General features: G+C 47.8%; 1 protein-coding gene across 6 annotated transcripts in view; it reads right to left on the bottom strand.

Moving 5' to 3' along the window:
• Gramd1b (GRAM domain containing 1B) overlaps positions 1 to 12188 on the bottom strand; it is a 175387-nt gene that overhangs the window by 97972 nt on the left and 65227 nt on the right. The window contains exons 1-2 of one of the 6 annotated variants that reach the window (XM_005378390.2): positions 8410 to 8501; positions 7784 to 7827 (exon numbers count right to left, since the gene is read on the bottom strand). The exons of 4 other annotated variants lie outside the window; for them this stretch is intronic. The gene's annotated coding sequence lies outside the window, so the exon portion shown is untranslated. Of the gene's footprint in view, positions 1 to 6838; positions 6864 to 7783; positions 7828 to 8409; positions 8502 to 12188 lie in introns of those variants that run through there. One more of the 6 variants, XM_013511140.1, reaches the window with a different exon arrangement.

The raw sequence follows: 12188 nt of genomic DNA, 5'->3' as shown, positions 1-12188 counted from the left end.
TTCTCCGGGGTGCCCAGGCTGCCCCTCCAGCCTCACCCGGGAGGGAGGGAACAGTGCTCTGCCCAAGGGCCACACCTGGCGCAAGGCCTGGCAGAGGTTGACGGGCAGATAGGCAGAGCAAGCAGGGCTTTTGTTTCAAGAAAGCTTCCTTTGGTCTCTGTGACACCATGGATTTACCTAGGACACTGGAGATTTTAAAAAAAGAAGGAAAAAAGAAAAAGAAGAAGAAGACAGAATTATTTCCTTTGCCCCTCCTTCACAATCTGCTGATCCAAAATGTTCCTTCAGGCAACAACAGCATGAGCAAAGCCAAAGCCAAACTGCAACCAGCTTCATCCTGCCTCCAGGAAAGGGGACGCAGGGTGGAGGGAGACTGCGGCGGCGGCAGCGGATGGGCACGGACAGCGCCGTTCAAGCAAGTAGTCACGCACACGTGATGGCCTGTGGTCCTCACAGCTACCCCGCAAGGTGCCAAAGAATACATAATAGAGGAAGAAACCAAGGGGTCAAAGAAGCCTCGTTCTCTTCCTAATCCCACCAGCACCATTCCCCGAGCTACACAGCATAACTACTCTTTACGTAGCACTTGCATTGTATTACACATATAAATAATCTAGAGAAGCGTAAACATCTACAGGCGAATGTGAGTAGGTAATGTACAAATACCTCACCATTTCAACACTGGTGGAGGTGAGTAACTGCGGGGCATCGTGGAACCGATTTCCCTCCATACTGAGGGATGCGGTCATTGGTAAAAACGGGACAAAGCAAGGGGTAAAACACAAAGATCACAAAACTGACCTGCACAGGCCCAGGAACCTGCTCCCCAGCCAGCAGTACAAAGCAATCCTCTCCTTGGCAATCACTTTCTCAGCGCTGGACCCAACCCAGCTCTCCCTCTCCCTGTTTCAGCAGCTCTCGACATTCCTCTTCCAAGGAGACTTCAGCCCAGTGATGGGACCAGAGATGCCCCGGCCCCTTCTCTGCCAGGCAACAGAAATCTCCACTCCTCCAGAGCCCACGTTCCCCCTTCCCTAGAAACCATTCTGGGGCTGCCTGCCTGCCTGCTTGCCTCGTGTTGGTCCCTGTGTACGCCTTGTTTATCAGTTGTCCTGGATCACAAGACCTCTGCTGCGGTAGACAGAAGGGCAACCCCTAGGAGGGAAGCACCCTGCCGTCGGGAAAGACACGCACACCTCCACCTAAGAAGTCCCCACCGAGTAGGCCCGGGGGAGGCTGCCACCCCACTCATCATTCTCATTACAGACATAACAAAAGGAAACACCTCTCCTGCCAGATGGGGGACCAGGCAGCTTTCTGATCACCTCAGGCTTATTCTCAGGAGAAGGTGGAATAAGTGACGGTGTTAGGGACCCAGGAGGTGCCCATAAACTCAGGTTCTCTCCGGGCGGTGCGGGATGGGAGCACCCACACACCCACCACCAGCTGCTTCCTGCTCCCCACCCACCATGTGGGGATTTCTCCTTTCCAACTCAGTTATATATGAACACTGCTAGGAGAAAAAAATAAAAAGGATGAATTGAGCACTCTCGATTTTAACAGTAAAAGTCTCCCAGTGAGGGACGACAGGGCAGGGATCTATTGCTGGCAGAGAAGATGCTGGCTCATACAACAAGCCTAGGAAAGCTGCAATCTTAACTGCCCCAGCCTTACCTGTCCCAGTCCCTGGGACATGTGCTGTGGTTTAGCATTCTGGAATTAGATTTGGGTTCAAATCACGCTTAATAGCTATGTGACCTTCAGTGAGCCTCTTCATTTCTCTAAGCCTGGCTCTCTCATCTAAAAAAGCATAATGTTGACAACAACCCAGGAGGAGGAGTTGTCAGGAGGAGTCAGGAGGAGTCAATAACACATGATGTGAAAAGTGCTCAATACATTGTAAGCCTTACTATGTTTACTTCCAGCACCACCAAGCCACCAGTATAAACTATAAGAACCAGCCAGGCATGGTGGCCTGTAACCCCAGCACTTGGAAGGCTGAGGCAGGAGGATCACTGCAAGTTCGAGACCAGCCTGGGCTACAAAGTGAGCTCAAAGCCAGCCTGAACTGCATAGCGAGACCCTGTCTCAAAAAGACAAAAAATAAAAAAAAATAAAATAAAATAAGCTGTAAGAACCATAGACTCTACTCCTTTGCATCCTAGTCTACTTTGTCTCTACTTTTTCTAATTTTTCCTAGGTTGCTAGTGAGATTTTTGTATCTTTTATGTGTGTGATATTTGTGAGGGCAGTCAACTACTTATTCAACAATGAACATATTTATTATGTCATACATTCATAACCCGGGCAAATCATATTTCAAAAATAAATCCAAAGACCTCCCTGATCTGCAGAAACTTACAGTCTAATAAGAATGATAACACACAGGCATTAAACAACACAAAAAAGCAATAATCCCCAAGGAGAGGCACATTTAATCATATTTCCTCTGTCTTTCAAAATGAACATAGGTTTGCAACCATTATGCCAATTTTATCAGCTGACAAGTAATGGTGAATATTCTCAGCTAACCTACACTAAGTCTGTCTGTGATGATTATTCTTGACTAGTCTGGTCTTAACACAAAAGCATGGGCCAGAAAAAGGATCCGATATTTGTCATCATCCTTTACGGTGACAAGCACTTCCTACTAGCATGACAGGTGTCCAGAAATAGTGCCTTCCGAACATATTGCTACTATCACTGCCAATAAATACAAATCTATTTGGATGGAACAGATCACATTGAATGAGTCGGATTTTGAAAAAAATCAGCTTTCTACCATCGGGACATTCTCGCACCAGCAATGTAAGGTTGAGGAGAACATGCTTAAAGGTTTTCAGGCCATGAGAGCTACTCCCTTTTCTGACCTCAAACACACCAGAGACTGGCATATCCTGAGTGAAAGAAAAGTCCAGTTTTCAGCTGTCTTGTGAACAGTGCTATTTGGTACACATACCTGCCCCATTCCACACTAAGACAGTGACCACTTTTAATGGCCCAGGGCCACCATGATGATGTTTTTACTGAGAAGAATTAGGACAATGCGGTAAATTTCAGAAGTCTAAATACACTGAATTTTTTGCCAGGCACAGTGCCACATGCCTGTAACCCCAGCACTCAGGGTCTGAAGCAAGAAGATTGCAATGAGCTTGAGGTCAGCTTGGAATATATAGTGAGACCCTGTCTTACGAAACCAAAACAGAAAAGAAAGGAATTACACTGAATTTTCAATTTTTGATAGTATGACTTTAAATTTTGTGTCAAAGTATTACTTTAATATAAAGGATGGTGGTGATAATTTTATATTTTAGTTTAGTTTGGTTCCCTTTAATAGGTGAATAAAATATCTGGCATATCTGTACCTGTCTACTCCTTTTATCAACCAGAATACTTTCTCAGTTCTAAGACCTCTTGCTGTACTATAAGGACAGGGTCATCCAAAGATCCTCATCAGGTGATCTGCCCTCATCTTTGGGATCATCTGGGTCACAGCAGTTCCTAATCTAGCCTTGAATGTTTTAGCAACATCTTGGCATATGCTAGCCGCTCCCAAGTACAGAGGTAATTCTACCACCATTCCCTTAAGCTCAGACAGGCGTCCAACTGTCTTTACAACCTGTCATATCTCAGGGCACCAAAGACCACATGCACAACACCAGTCCTTTTCTCTTTACTGCATTTCCCCAACTCTGACCTCCTGCACCTGTCTCAGGGCACTGCAGCACCAGCTACCAAGCTACCCAGTCAGGAACTGAGTATTCATTTTGGATGTTTCCACTGCTACCTCCTGTTTAATTAGGTACTAAGTCACATCAATCCTCTCGCCGAAATACAGCTAGCGTTTATCTCCTGCTATCACTTTTCCCTTGCCTTTCAATCCTCACCTTTCCATTTCCAATTGTATTCACCCTCTATTTTCTGTCTATTCAACAAATATTAAGCCTCTATTATGTTTCATGAAATGCTAGGTGCTAGGTTTCTGTGGGCTAAATAACAAAGCTAATAGGTTCATAGAGAAAGGCTCGTAAAAAAAATAAAATGTCAGAGATGAAGCAAAACAAAGAAATGATCATACTTGTCTACCTTGGAGTCACGGAGTATCTTTTGGGGTTGGGTATGGTAGCATATGCTTGTAATCCTAGTATTTGCAGAAGCTGAGGCAAGAGGATTACTCCAAATCTGCGGCCGGACTGGGCTACACAGAGTTCAAAGCCAGACCAGACTACATAGTGAGACTCCGTGGAAAGAACAATATCCCCAACCCTTTCATTTTTTACTCTGTAGCAAGGTCTTACTCAGTGTCCCAGGCTGGGCTTGAACTTCTGATCCTTCTGCCTCAGCCTCCACACATCACCTCAGTCCTCATGATGATTCTGTAGGTTCAGTGGGATCCTCATTTACAAATGGGGAAATGAAGACCAGAACAGGTAAAGATAACTAACTCAATTTCACAGAGCCAGAAAGCGACAGTGGGAGCATTGAAACTCAGATGTGTCGGACCCCAAACCACAGCTAGATCAACCCTTCTCTGGTCCACCTGAGAAACTCTCAGATTCAATGTCTCTTCCTTGACAAAGCCTTTCCTGCCTGCCCAGTCAAGCAATTCTTTTGTGCTTCCCTGGTGACTGGCACCTCTCTTAGGACCCTTATTATCTGTGCTGCTATCATTTGTTTGCTCGTCTGTCTCCCCCAAGAACCTGTGAGCACCTGCTCACAGCGATTACGCGTTATCCATCGCTGAGTCCTCCATACCTAACTCTCTACCGGCATAAAATTGACATTTAATAAGCATTCGTTGAATGATGGATTAATAAATGCTTCCCAATCTCTTATCTCAAGTTGGTGATAAAAACTCTGAGGACACAATTTGTCGTCTATGTATCATAACAGTCAGGTAGGGACATCAGATAGCCCAAGTCAGGAAATGCAACATTAGAGGACCAAAAAAAAAAAAAAAAAAAGTAGTGCTACAGTAATACAGAAATAAGAGCCTCAAAATCCAGATTCCTGGAAGTGAAGTCACACTCAAGGAGACCTTCTCCAGGAACCGAACAGAATCTAATAGGAGGTATTGTCCTCAAGACTGGCCACACCTCTATCAAAAGTTGTGTCATTCTGGGGTGACTTAAGCCAATATAGTGAGGCTAAAAGAAATTCTAGGAGCCATAGCTCAGAAATAAATGGGCAAATGTCAAGTAAGTAGAATACATTTACATATATTTAGACGTTTTACAAATGATATCCAGATGATATAAATGGTTTACTAGTAAGTCCAACAAGAATTTTAACTTAACCAACCAGCTGCTTTTACATGTTCTCAGGAATTCATAAAGTCAGCCACAACACACAGGCTGTTTATTTATGCAGTACTGAGGGTTGAACTAGGGTCTGTGTACTGAGCCACATTTCCAGCCCTTTTTATTATTTTTATTTTGAGACAAGGTCTCACCAAGTTTCTCAGGCTGAGCTCCAACTTCTCATCCTGCCTCGACCTCCCAGAGTGCTGGGATTATAGGGGTGTGCCACCACACCTGGACTATTTATTTATGAACTCAAGGGTACTCCACCATTAAGCTACATCCTCAGCCTTGTTTATTTATTTTGAAACGAGTTCACACTAAGTTGCTTAGGCTGGCCTCAAACTTGAAATCCTCCTGCCTCAGCCTACTGAGCACCAGCCAGCACAACTAGCCAACATACAGTTTGCCATTGTACCTGAGTTTCAGCGTTTGGGCCTGGACTATGCAGACAGACCCTTTATGGAATCAAAAGCTCTTAAACTTTGGGTTAGGAGCTTTCTGGAGAGCAGATGAAAGCCACAGATACTCTATGCAGAAAAACGCAGAGATACACTGTATACAACTCTGCCCACAGTGGTGGCGGCTGGTGGACTCTCTGCTGAAGCTCAGCCAGAGCCTCTGACAGTTCACAGGCCCAGATGGAAAATGCCTGAACTCAACACCTTGCAAAGGGCTTGGATTAAAGAAGACTGAAGAAGGGCCAAGGTTGAGTGGCATCAATCTCTGTAACCAAGTTTGTCCTGTGGTCAAGGTCCTGAAGGCAAATGCTAACTCATAATGATCCAGCCCCAGGTCTGACTCCAGACCTGATGAGATGATCTTCGATCTGGATAAGGGGCGGGACATCTCTTTCTACCTCCAAATGCAAGTGCAGGCACAGAAGCACCTCTCCAGACTAACCACAGAACTGCCCAACACCCCAAAACTGCACCTGGGCCCTGCTCTCACCTTGGCCATTCCTGAGGCCAGCAGGTGGAGAACACATCACTTACTACATCAAGTTAGCTCACGGCGGGTCTGCAGGGCCGCTGCTTCACAAGCATCTCAGGCATCAGCATCTCAACCAGACAGCAAACTGCGTGCAGCAAATCGACACAGTCGCAGATGCCTGCTCCTGGGGCTGCCACTGCACACTGCCAAGGGAACAGAGCACCTTGCCCCCTCCCGTGTGCAAAGTGAGAGACAGGAAGACAGAGAGAAGGGGAAACAGAGGAGAGAAAAAATCCACAGGGACCTGTTCTCATTTAATTTGCTCTCCCTGGCTTTTTTTCTTCAAGTATGTGACACATCTACTATAAAACAACAGATGCAGGTGATATCCGCCTTTGTGAGGACAAGAAGCTGAACCTGCAGGGAGGTTAAGTAACTGGGATCCAATCACACAGCACTTCGGGGTGGGAGGAGTAGCTGTGAAGCCAGGGCTGTAGTTGCCAGACACTTGTTCTAATCATGAGAGCATATTACTGCCTGCAGCACCCTGGCTGTGAGGCCTCCTGCCTTATCCTCTCTTTCACACACAACACAGGGTATCCAACCTGCTCCAGAAGTCTGAACCTCTTCGACTCTTCCGTCTCTGGGAGAAAGGGGACCCTGCCATCTGGCCAGAAAGCCAGCCCCCAGCCAGGGCCGAGGTGTCCTGCAAGGACTGCAGGTGTCTCCCTGCTCACAAGGGCTGGACGAGGGCTGTGCAGACTCAGCCTCCTTAGCTGCCCCATCCACTCCCAGTGGCTCAAGCTCCTTGTTCGAAAACGTACACAGAAAAACAAATTTCCAATTGCAAGCAGGGTGCAGGAGTGCTAGACAGCCGCCTCGGGAACGCCCTCTAGTGCCCGCGGGTGCACCAGGCACCATTCCCAGGGCGGCCAGACCCGCCCTGCCATTGGGGCATCCGAAGAGCTGTGGGAGGGGACGCGGCAGCATCTGCCACTCAGATACCAACTCCTCTCCAATCCTCAGGCCAACATCTGCTGCAGGATGAGAGGCCGGCTCTGCTTCTCCGACTGTCCATCCCACGGCAACCCCACCCACTCCTTACACAACAGAAGGTGAAAGGAAGTGCAGAGATGACACAAATGGACCCGGAAAGTGCTGCGGTGCAGGAAAGAGGCAGAGGAGGGCACGGGCAGGAGTGGGGTGACTGAAAAGAGACAAGAAGAATGTAAACAAAAATGAGAAAAAGCTAAAGAAACAGACACAGCAGTGAGTGGAGACCAAAGCCTCACACCCTTCCACCTCCTCGTTCCCCTCCACCCACTTGGACTTCTAGACACACAGCGGGGCCAGCGGGAACCGTGCGGGTCGCGTCTCCACCCCTCTCCTGAGGGCTCCACCTCACGTCATTTCCCTCCACTCTGACACAGCCCCTGGGTGCCCGGGACTGGTGGGCTGAGGGCAAGGAGGGGAGAGAAAGTGAACCAAAGGCAGAACTCGCCAAGCGAAGCCACTTACGCACAGTGCGGCCGGCAGCATTTCCATCCTACCTTTGCTGTCGCCATGTCGGCCGGCTCCATGATCCCTGCTTGGCCTAGGGAGCAGCGGCACCATCCAGAGAGAAAAGCAGAGTCACAAACGTCCACCCAGAAAGGACAGACCACCCTTCTGGAAGGCCAGGGGAAAACAGAACTATGTCTCTCTCTAGAAGCCCCCAGGACAGCCTCTGTTTCGGAGGGAGTAAAGAGCCTTTCGACCCCCAGCAACTCAGAGGACTGTGTTCCTACCGATGCCCAGGAGGCCGAGCCAGGGGGCCTCTCCCCTAGCCTGGTAGTTCTCTTCCCAGGAGGCTGCTTGGGTCACACCAGGCTCCCCCTGCTGGGGGTGAGGGCGCAGAAGTGGAGGCCCTGCCCTCCCATCACTGCCAGCTGGTACCCACAGGTCAGGACGAGGGGCGCATGTGGGCGAAGGCTGACGGGTGCTGTGCAGGTGCCGGGGTAGCAGGAAGGGAGAGGGCTCGCGCTGGTGGGGTAGGTGTGACAACCTCGAGAAGGTGCAGGCACTCAGATGGAAGCAGGAGGGTGCTGTGCAAGGAGGCGCCGGAGCCACAAAGCCGGCCGGCTCAGCAAGGTAGAGGATGCAGAGGGAGAGGAATTCGCCCGGCGAAGCCACTCACCTTGCAATAACATTCAGACTGACTGAGGCCTACAGGAGCCAGGAGCGGGCGGTTCACACACCCCCACTCCACTCCCAGAGACTCACAGCCTCTGTCTAAAGGTACATGAGAGCAGCCGGCAGCCTGGCTGGATCTGCAGAGGCCCCTGGCTCTGTCAGAGCAGCCTGATTGGAGGAACAGGATGACTTCATCCAGCCCCATTCATCACTCTAGGTTTCCTGCCCAGCAGGGACAGGCCGATCGGCTTGCAAGGGCTACAGCTTCCTCTTCTTGGCTGCTTTACTCGGCAGCCTGGGAGAGGCTGTGTCTGTCCTGGGCAGCCGGGGAAGGGGATCAGGCAACACAGCACCGGGCTCCAGGCTGGCTTGCTCGCAGTGCTGAGAAAGTACAAGGCTTCTGACGAAAACACTGCGTGTATTCACTGTGAGCATTTGCCAGTGCTGGAGCCAGCATCGGTACAACAGCACAACACGCCTAGAAACTAGCACGGGGCCAGTGGTGAGCTCTGACATTCCTGCAAAAGATAGGCGTGCTGCTTCTCCCCACCAGAGAAAATAGCCTGTGGATAAACAGACCCTGTCCTCAGGCAGCCCTGAGGATCCCCTCATGTCAGTTTTCACTGTCTGCCGGCTCTAAGGACATCAGTTGCCCCAGCCCCACAGGAAAATACAGTACCAGCTCCACTTTACAAGTGAGGAACCTGAGGCCCACAAGAGAAGCCAGCCAAGGGCCAATGCAAGGACGTCAGCATCTCGGAGCTTATTTCTACCCTGACTTTGGCCTCAGAAATGGTGAGATTCTGAAGAGTATCCTTCTTCCTCACCCCTACTCCAAACCCAGGACCTAAACCATTCAAAAACCCAGCAAGGCCAGGGTTAAAGAGACTAAGATATACGAGAATGAGAGAGAAGCCGCTGATGGTGTGATCCCCTTTCCATTCCTACCTCATTTCCACTCATTCTTTGCTAGCACCTTCCTCCTGTTCCAGCTTAACTTCACCACCCAGCCACAGCTCAGGCAGACCAACCCGGACCTCGAAAGGAGTCACACAGGAGCGACAAAGCCGACTATGCTCTCAGCTTACATGGCGCACCTGGAGCTAGCCAGGCCGCAAGAGAAATAGTAACAGTGTTCCATTTTCATATCATTCACAATGCGTGTCCAAATCCATCATTTCCCTGAGAACCCAGGGAGGTCCATGCTGTTTCCTCCATTTGAAAAATAATCACCCAAGATCCAGAGACATGAAATGACTTGCCTAAGGTCACGCAGTGAGCAAGAAAGAGCCGGTACCTGGTTCCCTTATTCAGAGTTCAAGCCTCTCACCCCTAAACCTCCAAATCCTGAAGCTCCCTCCACTTCACTGTATCGTCCTCAGTCTGCTCCCAACTCCTGCTTGCCATTATTGTAGACTCAGAACATAAAACATCAATTATTTTGACATTTCCCTTTGAGACTTTCTTTTTTATTTTGAAGGTGGTAAATTATAAGAAATGCACTATTAAGTACTAAAAAAAAAACCCTTGGAAATATCCAAAAATTAGTATGTACACTTAAAGGAACCTCCTATGTACATTGAAAATTGATTTTAAATAAAAGGAATCAATTACTGTCTGTTTGTTTGTTTTGAGCCAATCTCACTATATAGCCCAGGCTGGCCTTCAATTCACTACGTAGCCCAGGTGATCCTCTTGCCTCAGCCTACCAAGTGCTGAGATTACAGACGTACACCACCATGCCCGGCTGGAATCAATTCTTTATTTATGCTCATATTAGGCAGAAAAAGAGAACATGATGTTTCACCAAATTTTAATTTAACTATCCAGATTAAAACTAAAGGGAAGGAGGTAGCAACGTATATATACTCTGGTGCCTGGAAGTACATATTTTCCCAGCCATGATAAATATACAATACATCACTTCTCCCTTTCCCATCTTATCTTACTCAAATAAAAAAAGAATAGAGTACAGGTCCAGCCTCCCTTATCAGAAATGCTCAAGAATTGAAATGTTTCAGATTTCAAAGTTTTCCACGTGGGGTTCATTTGCATAAACTTCATCATCTGAACTTCCCTAATCGAAACACCTGACGTCCAGTATGCTCCAAAATCAGAAACCCTCAAAAGCTTCACATTCTGGAGGGCTTAGATTTCAGAGTTCTACATAAGAGTTGCTCAACAGCTCTTTTTCTTCTAGAAAAATTTAAAGTAATGGATGATTTTCTGTAATTCACTGCCTAGTTTTCGTAAGCCCCATACTACGGTCACGAATGCAACCATCTTGAAAAAGCTAAGGAGATTTGCTGGCTGTGTCGGAGAGGCAATCCACTGCACCTCCTCAAAAATCCAACAGTGTGGAGGCTGTGTGTTCCCTACATGCCATCTTCTCTACTCAGAAGCCTGCACTGTCCCTCCTGGCTATGGCCAAGGCCTGCACTCCTCTACGCTCCTAGACTGACTGACAAATGTGCAAACAGACGTCAAGCAGAAGTACCCACAGAGGAGGATGTTCTCTTTCATCAAAACCTCACAGAAATCAGACCCATGTTACTAGGAGGCGATTCCATCTCCTCCTCTATGACCAAAAGCACTCAGCTACTCAGTTCTGAAAGCACTGACCCAGCCCTGGAATGGTGGACGCATGCAGCTGTAGGAGAGGAGCTCAGCCAGATGTACAAAGCAACTCACAGGGGTCCTGAACTCCAGGGAGCAGGGAGAGTGCTGCTCACTATGAAACAGAAACTAGAAGATGGGCTGGGGATATGGTTTAGCAGCATAAGAGCCTGCCTGGCAAGCTCAAGTCCCAAGTTCAATTCCCGGTACCAAAAAAAAGAAACTAGAAGATGGGGCCCAGGGGGAGGGATGACAGGCGTCAGTGAGAGAGGAGAAAGAAATCTCTCACATCTCAGAGTCCAAAGAAAATCCCAGGAACCAATGTTTTTAAAAATTGATGCACAATGCCTAATTAATAAGCCACTGAGGATCAGGAAGTGTGGCACACTTGTAATCCCAGCACTGAAGAGCCTGAGGCAGGAAGATCAAGAGTTCAAGGCCGGCCTGGCCTAACCAGACCTGTCTCAAAAACAAAACAAAATAAAAACAACAAGAAAAACCATTAAGAAAAGTCCTTGCCAGGCATGGTGGCACACGCCTGTAATCTCAGCACTCAGGAAGCTGAGGCAGGAGGATCACTGTGAGTTTGAGGCCAGCCTGGGCTACAAAGTGAGTTGAAGGCCAGCCTGAACTACATAGTGAAACCCTGTCTCAAAAAGATAAAAAGTTAAAAAAAAAAAAAAAAAGAAAGAAAGAAGAAAAGATAAGAAAAGCCCTTGAATCCACCTCTCTGGCATTTACCAGAAAGGATTTGATCTAAACAATTCCTGGTTAGATAAATAACTCCTCTATCCTATGCATTTGCTCTTCACTTTTTGAACTAAATACTTGAAACTCCTCTAATTTCAACTCATTTCATTTTGCCTAATATTTAGTTTAAAAAGAAAAATAACATCTTTTATAATATTCTCTCCAGGGCAGTATTCCTACTAATCACCTTAGATACTACTTTCTAGCTTTTAATCACTGCATTTATGCCCTAAGTTAAGGAAGGCGGGATGGGGTAGAGGCTTTTGGAAAAAAGGCTGGAGTGAGTTTTTGGAAGCAAGTGATAAAGGGGATATGCAAGTACGGCTAAGCCTGGACAGGGCACCTGCTGCTTTAGGAAGACACTCCTTCCACAACCAGCTCTTGGGAGGTGGTGCTTGAGGTTGTTTCAGGCCTGGT

This window comes from Chinchilla lanigera, unplaced genomic scaffold (assembly GCF_000276665.1).
Source record: "Chinchilla lanigera isolate Chin_1 unplaced genomic scaffold, ChiLan1.0 scaffold00011, whole genome shotgun sequence".
Taxonomy (NCBI): Eukaryota; Metazoa; Chordata; class Mammalia; order Rodentia; family Chinchillidae; genus Chinchilla; species Chinchilla lanigera.
The sequence above is the reverse complement of the archived record's forward strand: the minus strand, read 5'-3'. Positions and strand labels throughout refer to the sequence as shown.